Source organism: Mytilus galloprovincialis, chromosome 2 (genome assembly GCF_965363235.1).
Source record: "Mytilus galloprovincialis chromosome 2, xbMytGall1.hap1.1, whole genome shotgun sequence".
NCBI lineage: Eukaryota > Metazoa > Mollusca > Bivalvia > Mytilida > Mytilidae > Mytilus > Mytilus galloprovincialis.
This window is the reverse complement of record NC_134839.1, coordinates 90,296,808-90,316,565: the sequence shown is the minus strand read 5'-3', so window position 1 is coordinate 90,316,565 and position 19,758 is coordinate 90,296,808. Positions and strand designations below refer to the sequence as shown.

At 30.5% G+C, this 19,758-nt stretch overlaps 1 protein-coding gene across 5 annotated transcripts in view; it reads right to left on the bottom strand.

Annotated features, from left to right (window-relative positions):
- Positions 1 to 15,970, bottom strand: part of LOC143064823 (adenylate cyclase type 5-like) — a 53,524-nt gene extending 37,554 nt beyond the window's left edge. The window contains exons 1-3 of one of the 5 annotated variants that reach the window (XM_076237950.1): positions 15,721 to 15,917; positions 12,437 to 12,534; positions 9,161 to 9,278 (exon numbers count right to left, since the gene is read on the bottom strand). The gene's annotated coding sequence lies outside the window, so the exon portion shown is untranslated. Of the gene's footprint in view, positions 1 to 9,160; positions 9,279 to 12,436; positions 12,535 to 15,720 lie in introns of all 5 variants that reach the window. The other 4 variants (XM_076237954.1, XM_076237951.1, XM_076237953.1 and 1 more) reach the window with 4 other exon arrangements.
- Positions 15,971 to 19,758: the final 3,788 nt, after the last annotated feature.

Below are 19,758 nucleotides of genomic sequence, written 5' to 3'. Positions count from 1 at the left end.
TTATCAGTGTCAATACCAAGTTCACACTTTAAGCATAGGACATATCCATGCCTAGTTCACACTATGAGCATATGATATGTACATACCAAGTTTATACTTTCAGCATAGGACAACTCCATTTCTAGTTCACACTATAACCATATGATATGTCCTAGTTCACTCTATAAGCTTGGTATTTAAAAAAAATTATCAAAATGATATTAAGATGATGATTTGAATGCCAATGAGACAACTTTAATACTGTATATAATTAACCAGAGACAAAATGATGTAGAAATTTGAAAACATAAGACTCTGCACAGCCTTCCAATCATATTTCCCTGGGCCAATTCCCTTGAAAAAAACTTTATTATTTGGTGAACAAATATTCAGGTCTACCAATAAAATGCTTATCACTGAACCTTAAAATGAAGCAAATATAATTGCATTTATCTAATGGCAAAATATCTGACATATGAGTTAGTTTAGAAATTTGGCAGGAAATGAAAAATTGTTGAGTTAATATTTCAATCCATTTACTTTAAATAATGTGGTTTGGGACTTTTGTTCAATTGAATAAACTTTTTCAGGACTATTAAAATTAAAAAATGATGCTGAGAATTCATTTATTATTGTGGGTACCAATTTTCGTGGTTTGAAAAAAATGTATTTTCTTGGATATTTGATTTCGTGGTTTCTCCAAAGTCAGCATATACATGTAATAGCCAATAGAAATTCTGTACTTCGTTGATCATTTAAATTGAAGGGTCACATGTTACCACCAAATCCACGAAAATTGGTATCCCTAGAATATTAATGAATCTACAGTACACTTTGACAATCTTGAAACAGCCAAAGAATACATTTAGCAATGGAAAAAAAAGGTTTCCTAACTCAGATTAACAATATAGGTTTTCCAGCATCTGAAAATAAAATTGATTATTTTACATCTTTGATCATGATCAAAGTGTACTAACTGCATGAAAAAAAATCATTTAATAACAAATTCTTGATTTATTTAACTAGAAAACATACAGCAATTTATTTTGCATTGCAGAAAAATTATCAAGTTTGACCAGTTTAGCATAACAACTCTTATCCTAATGATGTCATAGTGGCACCATAAAAGGCAGAAACTGATTAGTTCAGAATAAGATTAAAATGAACCAGATGCTCCGCAGGGCGCAGCTTTATACAATCGCAGAGTTCGAACCCTGAACATTGGGGCAAGTATGGACACAACATTCAAGCTTGATACAGCTCTGAATTTGGATTGTGATTAAATAGTTGACACAACACAGGTTTCTGACACATAATGAATGTGGTCCAAGAACTTAACCTTAAAAACTTTGAATTTTAAATTGGACATTAACTATTATGGTCCAATATCCAAAATCAAAATACATGGTTAGATTCAGCATATCAAAGAACCCCAAGAATTCAATTTTTGATGAAATCAAATAAAGTTCAATTTTGGATCCTTTAGACCTCAATGTGGATCAATTTGATAACCCAGCCCAAACATCAAAAATCTAAATACATGGTTAGATTAATCATACATTAAAGAACCCCAAATATACAATTTTTGTTGAAATTAAACAAAGTTTAATTTTGGACCCCAATTTGGACCAACTTGAAAACTGGGCCTATAATAAAAAATCTAAGTTCATGTTTAGATTCAGCATATCAAAAAACCCCAAGGCTTCAATTTTTGTTGATATCAAATAAAGTTTAATTTTGGACCCGATTTGGACCAACTTGAAAACTGGGCCCATAATCAAAAATCTAAGTACATGTTTAGATTCAGCATATCAAAGAACTCCAAGGATTCAATTTTTGTTGAAATCAAACAAAAGTTTAATTTTGGACCCTTATTTGGACCAACTTGAAAACTGGGCCCATAATCAAAAATCTAAGTACATCTTTAGATTCGGCATATCAAAGAACCCCAATTATTCAATTTTTGATGAAATCAAACAAAGTTTGGGCCCCTTATTCCTAAACTGTTGGGACCAAAACTCCCAAAATCAATCCCTCCTTCCTTTTATGGTCAAAAACCTTGTGTTTAAATTTCATAGATTTCTATTTTTACTTATACTAAAGTTATGGTGCGAAAACCAAGAAAAATGCTTATTTGGGCCCTTTTTGGCCCCTAATTCCTAAACTGTTGGGACCTCAACTCCCAAAATCAATCCCAACCTTCCTTTTGTGGTCATATACCTTGTGTTTGAATTTCATTGATTTCTATTTAGTTATACTCAAGTTATTTTGCAAAAATCAAGAAAAATGCTTATTTGGGCCCTTTTTTGGCACTTAATTCCTAAACTGTTGGAACCAAAACTCCCAAAATCAATCCCAACCTTCCTTTTGTGGTCATATACCTTGTGTCAAAATTTCATAGATTTCTATTTACTTAAACTAAAGTTGTAGTGCAAAAACCAAGAAAATGCTTATTTGGGCCCTTTTTGACTCCTGATTCCTGAACTGTTAGGACCAAAACTCACAAAATCAATCCTAACCTTCCTTTTGTGGTCATAAACCTTATGTGTAAATTTCAAAGATTTCTATTTACTTATACTAAAGTTATTGTGCGAAAACCAAATGTCTTTGGATGTCGACGATGACAACGCCGACGACAATGTGATACCAATATACGACCAAAAAATTTTCAATTTTTGCGGTCGTATTTTAAGCTCCGACGGCATCAATTGGGGATTTGATGGTCGCAAATTAAGTTTACTGGCGATGCGTTAGCAGAGACAGTAAACGGGTATTTGCGACCATCAAATCCCCAATTGAGGTGTCGGAACTTAACATACAATATTGTTATCTCCATTCTAATGAAACCGACAGAAAATAACGTTAAAACATGTATTTAAAATCTGTCATATGCCATCTGCTCTTGCATGTACGTCCCATAGCATCAATTGTCAATTGATGCCATGTAAATAAGTGATGTTATCCAATCAAAATGAACGTTACAAATGTTGTTGCATTAGAATGTAGTTTGTTTTCTTTGGCAATTTTTCTTCTCTACATGGTAGTAACACAATAGCAATATAAGATGTAATGTTCAGATTAAAAGAACGACTTTGTTCAGGTGTTGGCAAGTTTAAGTCTGTCAGATATCAGTATTTTTCATTTTCTATTTTGTCTCATGTGTTTTTCAAGCTTCACACATTTTGCTTTTAATGCAAACCAGCAATAACTGTCAAAATAGAATCAAGGTTTGTCCAAAAAAAGACAATTAGCTACAAGATATCTCTTATGAGGTCAGGATGTTTGAAAAATATATTTTTGGAATAGGACATGTCTCATGTTTATTTTTGTAAATAACAACATGTCAATTTCAAAATGTATATCACAGTGACATCATAACAGACGTGTCCAGATAATAATATCCCATTCATTTATTGATAAATGTATTATAATTAAATGAGGGAAAGCAATTACACTGTATATACAGTAAACAAGTCATTTTCCTAGGCGATTATTTTTTGCCTTTTTTGCAAATAAAAAGATAACACAAACATAAATCTTTGCAAATGTATTAATGTTCTATCTTCCCTAAAACTAGATAGTCAAAGTGCTTGTAAGAACAGAAGGGTAAAGATTGCGTTAATTTATAAGTAAGAAGTAAAATTAAATATTGCATTGTCAATAAAGTATTGGTTGTAGTTGATTCAACCCGTAGTTCTGGACAATGGGAGATAGCTCCAATTTTTGAAATATAACTTAACAATGATATCATTTATATTTTCAGAACAGATATTAGATTCCTGCACCTTGCGAAAGTTATATAATTTTCTTGACAGGTGTAACATTGTTTTGTGACTAGAATATCTGAGCATATATTACATTGATAAACTTCTTTAAATGTTCATGGATAGGTTGTATAGAATGTTATAATCAATGCACTTTATTTTGTGTATCAAAAAGGAAGTGATCAGCCTTGGAAGATTTAGAATTTAAGAGCTAGATTGCGTGAAAAAAAATGATGCAAATTAAGTTGGCTAAAAATGTGGTTAAACATGAAATAAAGTACATGTTTCATAAAAAAATAATTGGTTTGCATTAATTAATAGGCCAAGTTACATTTCAACAAATGACAATAAACTTCAATGATCCTGTCTGGTTAAAACATAAAATGATTATAGTAAAACAACATAAAAAAGTAAACTATGGGCAAACCTACACCACTACCGTAAATTGAATTATTGCAATATTATAATATAGGGTTATTGCATGAATATTGGGGAATATTGTCCCGAGTAGAATGTTATATTGCACGAGCTTGCGAGTGCAATACTAGTATATTTTCTACCGAGAGACAATATTCCCCAATATTCAAGCAATTACCCTTTTATTGTATAGCAATATAATATTTGAAAGTAACAAGAGTGCACACACTGAAATGTCTCGCCTTCTTTACTAATCATTGATATTATGTTGATAGTCCTAAGTATAATGCTTTATTACAACTGTCACATAAACTTAACATTAACCAAGATAGCTAAACAAAGACCAATGAACCATGAAAATGAGGTCAAGGTCAGATGAACCATGCCAGGCAGACATGTACAGCTAACAAAGCTTCCATACAACAAATATAGTTGACCTATAACTTATAGTTTACGAAAAATAGACCAAAACACAAAAACTTAACACTGTGCAATGAACCGTGCAATTGAGGTCATGGTCAAATAAAACCTGCGGGACTGACATATAGATCATAATATATTTCCCTACACCAAATATAGTTGACCTTTGGCATATAATATTAGATAAAAAGACCAAAACTTAAAAACTTAACTTTGACCACTGAACCATGAAAATGAGGTCAAGGTCAGATGACATCTGCCTGCTAGACATGTCCAACTTACAATCATTCCATACAACAAATATAGTAGACCTATTGCATAAAGTATTAGAAAAACAGACCAAAACACAAAAACTTAACTACAACCACTGAACCATGAAAATGAGGTCAAGGTCAGATGACACCTGCCAGTTGGACATGTACACCTTCCAGTCCTTCCATACACCAAATATACTAGCCCTATTGCTTATAGTATCTGAGATATGGACTTGACCACCAAAACTTAACCTTGTTCACTGATCCATGAAATGAGGTCGAGGTCAAGTGAAAACTGTCTGACGGGCATGAGGACCTTGCAAGGTACGCACATACCAAATATAGTTATCATATTACTTTAATATAATAAGAGAGAATTCAACATTACAAAAATTCTGAACTTTTTTTTTCAAGTGGTCACTGAACCATGAAAATGAGGTCAAGGACATTGGACATGTGACTGACGGAAACTTCGTAACATGAGGCATCTATATACAAAGTATGAAGCATCCAGGTCTTTCACCTTCTAAAATATAAACCTTTTAAGAAGTTAGCTAACGCCGCCGCCGTAGCCGCCGTAGCCGCCGCCGCCGCCGGATCACTATCCCTATGTCGAGCTTTCTGCAACAAAAGTTGCAGGCTCGACAAAAATGGGTTTAAACAAAGATTTTGTCGTTGATGACGTCATGAATTTTGAAGATTCATTGCACTAGTGCAATATTGGAATTTATTGCACGCTTACTTTTGGTTACTTTCTGTGGGAAACATTATATTGCTATGCAATAATATGATATGTCTCATATATAAATTAAGTCAATATACATATTATCCTAATAGTGTTTGTCTTTAATGATTTATATTTTGTCAAAGTACAGCTGTTTAACAAAATGTAAGCTACAGGTAGTCAACAATAAAACTAATTGAACACTAACTTTTTGGGAAACCAGGTGCTCCATAGGGCGCATCTTTATACGACCGCAGAGGTCGAACCCTGAACAGTTGGGGCAAGTATGGACACAACATTAAAGCTTGATACAGCTCTGAATTTGGATTGTGATCAAATTTTTGACATATTAAGGGTTTCTTATACAAAACAAATGTCAAGATCTTACAAATCTATTGCACAATATTGTGCAATTAGAGATTTCTTCTTCAACCTTTTCTAAAATTTTAAATTTGGAGAAAAAAATTGAAAACTACTACCACCCCCCCTTTTTTTTGCAATTAGTCCAAAACCTGACATTCCTTTATACATAACTTACAAGTAGTGTAAAGGAGGTAAATCCAAACATACCCAACATTGCATGTTAAATATTTTTAAATTACCTCCTTTACACTGCTTTTAAATTGTCTTGATTGTCCATTGACCAGAAAAACCTATTTTTTTCTCCTTTTTTTGCCCCTAATTCCAAAACATATTAAGTCATGACCCCCTTAAGTCAATACTAACTATCCCTTCATGGTATGGAAACTTGTGGTATAATTTCAGAGAGATTCATACAATTAAACACAAGTTATTGTTTGAAAACTACAAATGCTTTTTTTGGACCCCCTTTTTAGCCTCTAACTCCTAAACTATTGGGACCATAACCCCAAAAATTGATACTAACTATCCCTTCATGGTATGGAAATTTGTGGAATAATTTCAGAGAGAATCAAACTCTAAAACACGAGTTATTGTTTGAAAACTGAAAAAAATGCTTATTTTGGGCCCCCTTTTTGGCCTCCAATTCCAAAACTATTGGGACCATAACCCCCAAAATTAATCCCAACCTTCCTTTAGTGGTATTGAACCAGCTGGTAAAAATATAAAGATCCATTCACAAAAACTAAAGTTATTGTCCCGAAACTAAATGCGTCTTCGGATGAAGATGACGCAGACGAGGATCACATGATAGCATTATACGACGCAAAAAATTTTTTGCGGTTGTATAAATAATAAATTGGTAACCAAAAGAAGTCAAAATTTGACACAGTAAAATTTAACCACAACTTTTTCGTCAAAGCTGCACAAATATCTTGATTTATTAAAAATAAATGATTTTATAAACTAAATACAATAACCGCTTACAATGTTAGTTATAAGCTACTTTGATTTAATACTTATTATAATAATTGATCAAAGACATCATACGTTATAATTAAGCCAAAGTCTCTTTACAAGATTTTTCAGTTATTTTAATAAATTTTTAGTTCCATTTTCAAACTTCTATGTTATCTTATAATGTAAATTGTAAGAAAAATTGGTAAGTGTTCAACGGAAACCAGTGTCTCACCTACTTTAGCTGTTAATCACAGGCTCAACAAAAATGAAATAAAAATTAATAAAAATATTCCTCTTGATACTAGTACTATCTTTTGATTGTAAGAAGCTTCTTTTCAAGTTTCGTAAAAATCCAGGATAGTTTATGAATCTAATAAATGTTTAAAAAACTTGAACTGCATACTGAATGTAATTAATGTTAACTGGAAGAAAAACTAAGTCCATTTATAAGTAAGATACTGATAAACAGATACAAAATTAAAAAAAAAATAATACTTCTAGATAAGCTTTTGATAATAAACAAGCTTGTGTTCAAGTTTGGTTGAAGTACAGGATAATTTAAGAAAGTAATTAAAAAAAATTTAAAACTTTAACCACAGAGTGAATGTTATGTTTCCTGGCAGAAAAACTAAGTCCATTTATAAGTTAAATACGGAAAAAATTGACTTTTTTTTTTTACAAATTTACTTCTGGACACTATCTTATGATCATAAACTAGCTACTGTCCAAGTTTGGTAGAAATCCAGGATCACTATGTTTCGCTTTCGAGCGAAATCGAAGGCTCAACAAAAACCACTTTCCAAAACTAATTGCAATTTTTCATATTTTTTGTACCTTTATTCTTAAAATAAAAGTAAGTTTTGATAATTAACCCAGGGTAATCAATCCTCATTTTAAGGGGATGGTTGGTGCTTTATTTACTTGATGTCTTGTGGCAACTGACCCTTTAGAGGAAAATATATGAAACTTAAAAATTATTCCTAAGATTATTGATGATTTCTTATTTGCTGTTAATAATGGTTTGAAGACCAAATGATAATCGATGGAAAAGATTATGAACTTTTATAGATTATGATTAGATTGGAGGGTCATTAAAGGGGAGAATGGTGTGGGGGTTACGAGCACAGACGAATATGAAACAATATGGTCATTTCACTAGAGTAAAAAAACAGCAATATCTCTGTAAACAATTTGGACAAAAACAGTGAATCATAATCTTCATGCACTTAAACACACATGTAAACAAGTTGCACAAAATAAGCCCTTACCTTCAAGTTTTAAGAATAACACTTTATTTTATACAATGAATTCCAGTTTAAATATTAGTGGCATTTGGTGGAATTAAACAAATATATCATGCTTACAAGGAGTATTTGCCATAATACCTGTTGAAAGGTATAAAAAATCCCTTGTTTAGCGGATCTGGAAATTTGTTTACCTCTGAAGCGGTATGTTTCGAAAATACCACTCATAAGCATGATAAATTTGTATAAAATTTCATCATTATACTATGGATCCTCATTTGATCATAATCAGTTTCTGTCAAACTTCTGTAAAATTTCACGAAAACTAACTCACATACTGAACTTAATATTGATGCCACCAACAAAATTTAGGATCGCTTTGTCACAGACTCGATAAAAATGCAAACCACATATCGAATCTCAGCAGATAATGAATTACTTCAAACAAAACAAAAGAGAGTAGAATTCACAGTAGATTAGACCTTCACGGAACAAATATATAATATGATACCATTTGGTTGAAAAGTAAATTTCATCTCATTTATTCGCAATGTCAAGCCATTGAAGAAAGAATTACAAGGCTGCAGTACTTTTAATCATTTTTTTTTAATTTTATTTAGACTAAAATAGTTTTTGATTAAGATTCAAGTGTACGCCCTGGCGTTTTGCGTAAAAGTAGCTATGTGCCTGGCAGTTTGGTTGAAATCATGCATGATTCTTAGAGGGATCCTATATTTATCTATAACCAAGTTTGGCTAGTAGTTTGCTCTTCACAGGATTTCTAACTTTTATTTTTAAATCTTTGGTCAAATTTACAATTTATCATTGACAACCACACTGGATGGAGGCTAGGGTCATCAAAACCAAAAGAATTAAGTCAAACAAAATAACTTAGCAATGGATCAGTAAAATTCTCTTTTCTTCAAAAATCCTTTGTTTCCTTTAGGAAATCAATGACAAATATGAAATATTTCAAAATCAAAACAAATAGTTTGTTAAAAAAGGTTTAGAAGTGAGTGGGTAATAGTTATGACTTACCTTCAAAAAGTTAACTTCACATGTTTACAGATGATCCAGCAATACTGAATTCTAACATTTTGTCATCAAATCTATAGTATAATCTGTTCTATCGATCATCATTTGGTCTTCACACCTACTGCAAAGAAAAAATAAATCTTCAATTATCTTTAGTTTCAAAATCATTCACTTTCAAATTGGAAAGAAAAACAAATGTTGATGATAAACAAAAATTCAAGGATAATAAAACAAAAATACTACCTTATTTCTCTAATTCATTAGTCTTTTTGTGACATGAAAAAGAACTTTTATAACAAGATTTACAATTTTTCCATATATTTATAAGGTATTTTACAATACATAACAGCAGGTTTTTTTAATGATAAGTTTTAATACTAATTAGAGATCTGGGTAAAGAAATTTCTCATTACTTATTTATCGTAACAACTCACTTATTTCTAATCCATAAATTGACATGCTCAAACTGTTGCATTGCTTAAAATTATAATAATGAAGCCATTAATGAAGTCGTTACCTAAAATCAGTTCTTATAATTTAGAAAATATTGACAACATGTGTATTAGCACGGGAAAATACATCATACATGATACTAATACTAAGTATGTCATAAAATAGAAGTTAATTTCTTTTATAAAAAAAAAAACCACTGGGACAAATATTACAGTACCAACAGTACGGTATTTGTTCCTTACAAAATAAAGGGTATAGAATGTTTGTTCCAACAGGAACATATTAATATGGCATTATTTTCAACAAAAATTTTCAGGGGAACTACATACTATTAGGAGGAACAAATATATGATGACAAGTTTTCTCTATACCACTGCACATATATATTTTGACTTCTGCAAGATAGCAATAAAGACTAAAATGTATTTGACTCTTACAACATTTATGGTACCATTTATACCACACCTGATCCACAATTTCACATTTTAACAAATGAATATCTCTTCAATTACATGGTAGTCAGTTGTTATTGGTGGAGGAGTGCCAAGCGTAACCGACCCTTGGTAGTTAAAACTGACAATAATAGTTAATTAAGATTGGAGTCAAGCGCACCTGCCATGTTGTGGGATTTGAACTCACAACCTCAGTGTTGACAGGCTAGTGATATAGAAGTTCCACTATTTGGACCACTCAGCCACCGAACTCCCTTTACAAGTGTTGAAGAGTTCATACAACTAAATGGAACCAAAGAGATAACAATATGTTGACTGACCATACGGTATGGGTTTTCTCATTGTTGAAGGTCGTTTGGTTGACTATAATTGCTTACATCCAATTCATTTGAATTTTGGTGGATAGTTTTCTCAATGACAATCATACCACATCTCCTTATTTTAATATCCACTAGATATAAAATTATATGGATAATATAATTTTCCCATGAGCAGAAACTAAATTCTCAAGGTATACAGGTGAACTAAAGAATGAACAAGATTCAATTTCAAACCAATGTTCAAGGGTTCAGCAAAATAAAGTTGGTATGAAAATACTGTTAAAATAGTCACTTGTAAAGTATTTTCAAACATAATTTAAGACTCAAATGAGCAAATAAAACCTTTTAAACTCTATTAAGAAAAATTAAGTTGTCAAAGGCTCACTGTTCCAATTTTTAAACTTGTAAACTACTTATACTGTAAACAAGGTATTATTAAAAAAAATAAAAATAATTTCAAAATCTAGAAAAATGAAAAGAAATATATGATGAAAACTAACCAAATATAGGATGGTTAGCCGAGTATTTATGGTTAGTCAGCACAAACTGAAATATCAGTGAAAATAAAATTATCCTTAATCATGGGAGAGCCATGATCGCAGCCTACATGGGTAGCCCTCTTTAGTTTGGTTAGTTTTCATCATACATTTCTCTTCAATTTTCCAGAATTCAAAATTATTCCAGATAATACCTTGTTTGTATATAATTTGATCTGTAATTTTGAACTTGTGACTCACAAAAAATGTCTATTTAATGCATGTAATGTTTATTTAGGAGGGATGAACAGAGCAGAAAACTATCCTGTTCAAGAATGTCTACTGGAACAAACTTATAAGCCTTGGTCATCACTTAGATGTACTACATACTGAAATGCATGAAAACATTTACAAGCAGCCGATTTTTACTATTTTACCCGCTATGTTGTTATTTGTATCTATAGTAACAGTGGCCATGTTAGTTGGTTTGGTTGAAGTTAACCCCATATAGACAATTTAGAAAAGCCTAAAAATATTTTATTTTCTTTGAAAAAGTAATTGATTCTATTTTGAAAAATTGTTAAGATTTCTAAAAAAAAAATAAAATGTCATAAACTAAATTATTTTGATAGCTGCACAATTATTATAAAAGCATACAATTTGAAATTTTAGTTTGACATCTTTTTTTCTGGAAAGAGCCTTCAGTGAAATATTATAAAATTAACAAACATAAAAATTCATAAGATGAGTTTATATACATCCTATTATATACCTATACTTGAAGAAAAACATAATACACCATAGAAAAGCAGCTTCTTGAATATATATCAGGGGTGGATCCAGACATTTTTGAAGGAGGGGTTCCAAACCCTAGATAAAGGGGGAGGGGGTTCCAACAGTCAAATGCCTTGATCACCCCCAAAAAAGGGGTGTTCCAACCCCCGAAACCCTCCCCTGGGCCCACCACTGAATATGATTATCACATTCAATCTAACTAAAGCTCTTTCAGAAAAAACCATCAATAGCATATTTAACTGTACCAAATACACATTTCAATAATTTTAAAATAATTCAACATTTGAAATTCTAAAACCTTATACTGATAAAACCATACAGAAACAAAAGTACTTTTCTTTGTAAATGCACACAAATGCAGTTTGATATACAACATTTGTCATCTGATGTTTACATTGATGATAATTTTAGTAATTTCCAGTTGAAGATGATCTTTTCTTTTATGTATGTAGATTTAATACTTTTGGTCAGGAGTGCGAAAGATATATACTGTATGATCAGGAAGTTCACATGACTTTTCTTTAAGAGCACATAAATTTTTGATTATAATCTATCAGTTGATTCTATGTAAAAATGATATAATTCTACTTTTTAGAAATCAGTGTTCATGAAAGCATCTTGTGCTTTCTGAGCATGGTATCTCATTTTGAGCAGGATTTTTCAACTTTCATTTGGTCTAGTTCTGATATAGACAATAAGATATTGTTTTTGTTTCAACAAAAGGAATAAATTTCATTTAACATTCAGTACAGCCATCACTGTCATACCATAATTTGTCCTTACCTTATAAACGTGAATTCCCTAAACAGCGCTTAGTTACCAAAATAACTCCCAATATCAATGGCTTTTATCATTTGTCTTCACATCAAATATAGATGAATCTAATAGATCAACAGATATGTACCATAAATAATAATAATATCACAAATCCAATATGTAAAATAGATATTTTGGAAACAATTCACTCAAAACATCAAATATACATTAACGTTCAACATTTACACACAATTTTAATTATCCAATTTTCAATTTATCTGCTTTTATGAAGTTTAATCAATTGAACAAACTGAGAACTGCAATAAATACCTAATCAAATGAACATCAAATAATCCTTTGCATACACCTCAGTTAGACAGGTAAAAAAAAACACCTGTCTCCTCAAATTGATATAAATATTTCTAAAATCAATTTCTATCCAAATTAAAAGGTCAATTGGTCAATTTGTAAATATGATGAACACAGGTAATATTTTACCTGCACACCTGCTCTATTGCTGTCTGTTAGAATCAATATTTATAACCACAAATGATCACACAATCTAATTACAACACAACATATGAGAATTTCTTGTCAAAGTCTCCTAGGGAATAAGATGAACAAAGACCAAACTTGTCAAATCAAACACAGTCGCTTATTATTTTTTTTATGGAATATGGTTGATTGTAGATACTAAAAAATCAAAGATCTGACAAAATTTAGTTTGTAGCATTATAAACTATGAAGAGGACTTTTTTAATTATTCTGAAGGTATAATACCGGCATGAAAAACTTGATAATGAGCAATTAAAATTTTTGATTTTTTTTTGCCGGTCATGTATGCATGTTTTTCCATTTTTTTTTACAAATTATCCGTTATTCAAAATTGTATACATGTATTAACAGATTTTTAGTATATTGGCATATCATCTTTATGGTAAAAGTGCCTACAGTGCTGATGGTACTTCAAAGTTGTTTCTTACTTAATTTATATTTTACTTTTAGGTTTCAACTTTGATATTAACAAAAAAAGTTCAAGTCTGATCTCCCACTTCAGAAAATGTGATATACCATAAAATTAATCGTGTGCTGTTTTCTGTTATGTTATTTAAATAATAGCAAAAGACAGAGTAAGTATTAGCTATTCACCAAGTCATGGAGGATTGACTTCACTCTCTGGAGACAAATGTAGGCAGAAAGTCACAGCACAAAAAGTCACAGACAGAAAGTCACAGACAAAAGTCACAATTCAGTTTTTTTGACTACTTTATTTGAATAAAAATGCCTATTTCTACAAAAATATGTTTGTATTTCTCATGAACTATTGTATAAAATCTTAACTTTATAAACAAAAATTATAAAAAAAATGTCAAAGTAAATCAAATAATTGTTAAAAAAAAAAAAAATGTCAAAGTGGCTTAGCACTTAAATGGCTTCATGGTGCCAAGAAATCTTTCTTTTGCCTGATTAAAATTAAATAAATCTTCATTTTTCAAGTATAATGACACATTCCCTAAACTTTAATATGAATATATGTGTTAAAAAGTAAATATTTCAAGATATTTCTCTTATATATTCAAAACAATTGTCAACATATTATTTGTGACTTTTTATCCTGTGACTTTTTGTCCTACCAAATTTGTGACTATGTCCTGTGACTTTCTGTCTGTTTACCTCTGGAGACTAGTATTTAAACATATAGTACTAAAGACTTTGAACTAGAATTTTGGCTGGCTCAAAATAAGATCTGGAGAGTTTCAATTCATGTGTGAAAATATCTTCATACATTGTAGGATGTACATATCATTGAAGATGGTCAGTGACTTTGTTATACATTGTTATCTAATTACCAAGAAGACTTTGTGAAGATTATCTAGACATTAATGTTTTGAATTACTATGCATATTTGACAGAGATTATGCTAACAACTTCCTGGTATGATATGTTTATCAGAGTAAGTCAACTCAATCTGTTGTAAATGGACTAAATTCTTGTTTGCTGTACAGAAATATCAATACACAAAACAACCATTGAAATGAGGGTATTTCACCACTATTTTACATTACAAATAGGAGTCAAGAATGGACATGCAGAAATGTCTACCAACATAATTGATTAATAAACATCAAAATTAAGAATATGCATGGGATTATCTCGCTGTGTTGTAGACACATTTGTGGTCTTGAACTGTTTTTGGTCTTTGGTTGGGTTGTTGTCAACCTTTGGTTGGAAAATTGAAAAACCTTGTTTATTAAGATCTGAGTTGAGCACACCTGCCACACGCAGGATTTGAACTCACAACATCAGTGTTGACAGGCTAATGATACAGTAATTTGACAACTTAGAACACTGGGCCACTGAGGCCCTTAATCTGTTTATTTGAATAAAATTAATGGAAAAAAACAAAGCCTAAAATGACTTAAACTATATTGTGGTTGACTGAATATTTAAATCCAGTCTCTCTCATGTGGCATCAAACAATTATGATGACTAGATTTTCTCTCAGATTTAAAAACAAAAATTTTGAAGAAGGGCACCTGAAGAATGCAAAATTCCACAAGAATACCTTTTACAATTTGATGAGCTTCAAATGTATCAGGCACCACAAAGCTTTTTCTGGGAAAGAAGCCATTCACTCCATATTTTAGATAAATTGAGAAGGTTAATCTATGCTATTACACAAATAAATGATTTGATATTCTGTCCAATTCGGAAAAAAAAAAGTTTCCAGAGCACATTTTTTGGCATTATATATCAGAACATATAAAATTAACTTTTTTATGTTTGGTTTACAGGAGTCTAAATAAAAGGAGATGTTGATAAGTCAAAAAGACAGCAACCCATCTACTCTTATAAACAAAAGACATCACTCGTCCCTGTCACTCATTACATGATTCTTACATATAATACAAATTAATTTCCCTATGCAATCTAATATTTTGCATTTACTGTTGAGTTACAGAAGTAAATCATAATGTACCTATAGGTATAAGTAATTTACTAGAAATTCTTAGTTAAATTTTGTACACAGAAATATTCAGTTCTTGTAAAGTATATTATTACAAGCAGAAATTTTAAAAGTATCAAAGGGAGATAATTCTTTAAAGCTCTATATATATATATATATATATATGTATATCAAATTGTGGATTTACAGAACTCTTCATGTTCAGCTTGAATAATTTAATTCATTTCGGAATCCATGTGTTTATTTAAATGTATAAATGTAACATTTTATGGTATGCAAAATTTTAAAAAGTTAGGTACATTGTACACTAGTACTTGATCATTTGCGTTGAACAAATCTTTACCTTTCCCTTTTTTCGTCCATGAATTAGGCTACAAGTGTCAGAGAGTGAAACTGTAGTGTTAAATTTAAATATTCCCTTGTCAATATACGTTAGATATAAACTACGATGTAAAACTTCTGTAAGGCATGGTCTGTCAAATCTCTAAGTCTTTTGTTGATAATTTACCTTGGCACTTCCTGCAAAACTTCACGTCTACAGATATATGTAATCTTGACTCCAATTGGTCGGAGTTGTTTTATTCAACAGGTGCGTGGTGTTGATATACTATTATTGATTTGTTGTCATGACAACCCATTTTATTGTGTCAACGAAAGACAACATTCTGTGATATTTTTATTATTGATATTAAAATTTGATGTGATTGCACGCATGCAAGACGTATAATATTTTCAAAAAATACCACAAATATTCTATAAATCTATTTCCAAACGAAATAGGAAACCGTGAGACTTAAGACAGAGCAACAGCATCCCAATGGAATTTTATAGTAAAACAATGTAATATCACTACTTGATTTTAAGTCTTAAAGCAAGGATTGCAACAATTTGTATAGTAATACTATACAAATCCTTGCTAATATATTTTTCAAGTCAGTCCAGCATGCAGTAAAGGCTTTCAATAGAGGTGAATATAATGCTTTTTCCAAGACTGTATGTCACGATGATACATACTGCTTTCCTAACAATATATAATATCTTTGAATATTCTTTTGTCTATAAAATTGAATTGTCACAGGTAAGTCATGGAGATTCGAAACTTTGTCTAAAATGTGCTTTGTCCCGGAAAAATACTTTAAGCAAAACAAAGTTACATGTATTTTTTAGGACTCTTCGCAATCTTCTCAAGAATATTTATAGTAAGTCTATTAAGTATACAATCCTTAAGCATGATTCTTGATATTTACAGTGATCAGAAGGGAAGAATAAAAAAAAAAAGAAAAAGTTGAGATTTAAGATCATATATTTTATAAACGGTATAACCTTATATTCTACATTATTAACTTCTGATCCACAATTTATTGCGAACCCTATCATAGTTTTCCATAGATTCACCTGCAAGTTACCTGTCCACTTTTGTAAGTTCTATTGTCCCATTGAACAAATACAACAGGTATTGTTCTCTGTATAGTTTATTTGATGGGACATTTAAATTTCTTCCAAGAAAAATCTATCACTCATTGATTAATTTGCCTGACCAAAAAAATATCTTCTTTGTTCACTGAAATACATGTATAAACTCACATAAACTGCATGTGATACAGTATTTATTCAATATCAATAATATATTTTCAATCTGTTCAATATAAGCACTGTTTTAGTTATAAAAAGTTTATTTCTGATTTTTTTTTTAACTACTGCATGCATTTATGTTTTAAAGAATTTGCATGTTTTTTTGTGGTTGTTCAGTTATAAAGAATACATTTGTGAAGACCTTTTTTTAAACATTATCATTTCAAGTTTTTACTTATGAACAGACTAAAAAAAAAGCAAATTTTAATAGGTAAAATGTTGAAATTAGATCAGAAATCAACTTTTAATTTTTAAATCAGTGTTTATATCAAACAAATTGAAAATGTGTTATTGATTGAATAAATACAACATCACATGCAGTTTCATAATTACTTATTTGTACATGTATTTCCATCATTGACAGTTCAATTTTTTTGTTCAGGTAAATTAATCAGTGAGTGATAGATTTCTCTTGCAAGAAATTTAAAGGTCCCATTGAATAAACTAAACAGAGAACAATAGTTGTTGTATTTGTTAGATGGGACAATAGGACTTACAAAAGTTTAAATGGACAGGTAACTTGCAGGTGAATCTGTGGAAAACTATGATAGGATTCGCAATAAATATTTTTTAATCACATACTCTGCGCATGCAACACTCGGTTCGTAATCTTCGATATTAAACGAAGCTGTAACTGTATACCAGAAGAAAAAAAAAAGAAGGGCCCAATCATCATTAGAAGCTTTATATACATTTACAAAGATATAAAAAAAAAAATCAAATTATATATATATATATATATGTATATATCCAAAACATTAAATTAAATTAATTGTCTTACCCTTGAAAATATATAATATTCAAAACACAGTCGTTTTGTGCAGGAACCACACTTTTACTTTCTTTTTTTCTTATTCTTTATTTGATGTAAAAAATTTAAAAGTTAGTATAATACCATTGATATGATAATTTGTTTTCACTTATTAAATGTGTTTTGCTCGTATCTATAATATCTACTACACTAACAGTTGCTTATATATTCTGTTCCTCTATACTTATTTTCATGTGAAATGATATTTTTTAAAACATGTTTTTAAAGTTTTTATTGTTTTGGTTATATATCATGTCTAAAATGTAGTAAATTTGTGAATGAAAATGATACTTCATAAATTTGGTTCGTTATAAGCACTTTTCTATATTTACCTTTATAGGAACGCCTAAACTCTACAAATATGCCTATAGTTGAAGATGCGACACATTGACGTAAACGAGATGTTGTTGTTCACTCTTAAACCAAACAAAATTATAATGTCACCAACATGGAACACTATTAAGATATACCGGTATGTAATACTGCTACTCCGTATGACCGAAAAGTGTCAGTTTTTTTTCTTTTTCACACCTTCATGACATGACATTATTTCAATACATTTTCCATTTATATACAGTTAATTATAGCATTGCTTGACCAAACTGTTAGAGAAACAATAAACATGAATTTATTGAAAGAATTGACCAAATTAATTAGTGACGGACAAATCTTAACACACTTCAAACAAACTGGATTTTGAAGAATACTGAAATCTTGACACCTGTCTGTTGTTAATTGGAGTCCACATTTTGATCCTTAGATGCATGAATTTTGTGTCGTTGGTTTGCTGTCCTGTATGCGTAAATGCCTTATCCTCTTTTCATTAATCACGGCTTAGTTTAAAACGCACAAAACAATAAAACAGATACAGGACAGAAAACGACATTTGATTTCCTTTTTTATGCCCCATTTATAGGCATTATGTTTTCTGGTCTGTGCGTCCGTTCGTCCGTCCCGCTTCAGGTTAAATTTTTGGTCGAGGTAGTTTTTGATGAAGTTGAAGTCCAATCAACTTGAAACTTCGTAAACATGTTCCCTATGATATGATCTTTCTAATTTGAATGCAAAATAAGAGCTTTTCTCCCATTTTCACGGTCCACTGAACACAGAAAATGATAGTGCGGATGGGTCATCCGTGTACTTGTATATATCTGGTATATCAAGATATAGGAAACATAAATGTGTCCTATATCTTGATATACCAGATATATACAACTACTGGATGCGGACTTAGAATGATCAAAGCCAAACGTTGTCTTGCCAGGCGCCCCCGCCCCCCGTTTTTCCACCAATATTGCTTCGAAATCGTGGGTCCGCACCTATATATATTTCATTTTTATATTTGATTGTTTTGTATTAATTCAGATGTGCCTAAATTGTTAAAAACAATAGAAATAGAGATGAGGACAATTACTGAAATGTTACATAAAGTTTGTATATCCTAGTGTTAATATATCACGAGGCTTGAAATTATATATATATATATCCTAGTGTTAATATATCAATTATATATATATATATATATATATATATATATATATATATATATATATATATATATATATATATATATATATATATATATAAGTGTCTAAGAATGTAACTTTAACACACTAATGAGTGTTATAAAATTAGTTGTTATATTTTATATATTATTCACGCAATATTTCGCTAAACAAATTAGCTTCATCGGGCGTGTGCATCTATCTAGGTGAAATCGGATGCATGACAAAAAAATATCTTTGTAGCTTGACGTTTTTGTGTAAAAGTTTAAAATATTGATTGATGGGGTATATACAAGATATTTTTGCCGTTTATTGTACATAATAATTTTTAAATCTAAACAAATAGTTGTTTTAGTTAAATAGAATGAAATTCATGATTTATTCCTTTGGTTTTGGGTAGAACTGTTTTTCATCCCTCTCATTAAGTCCATCA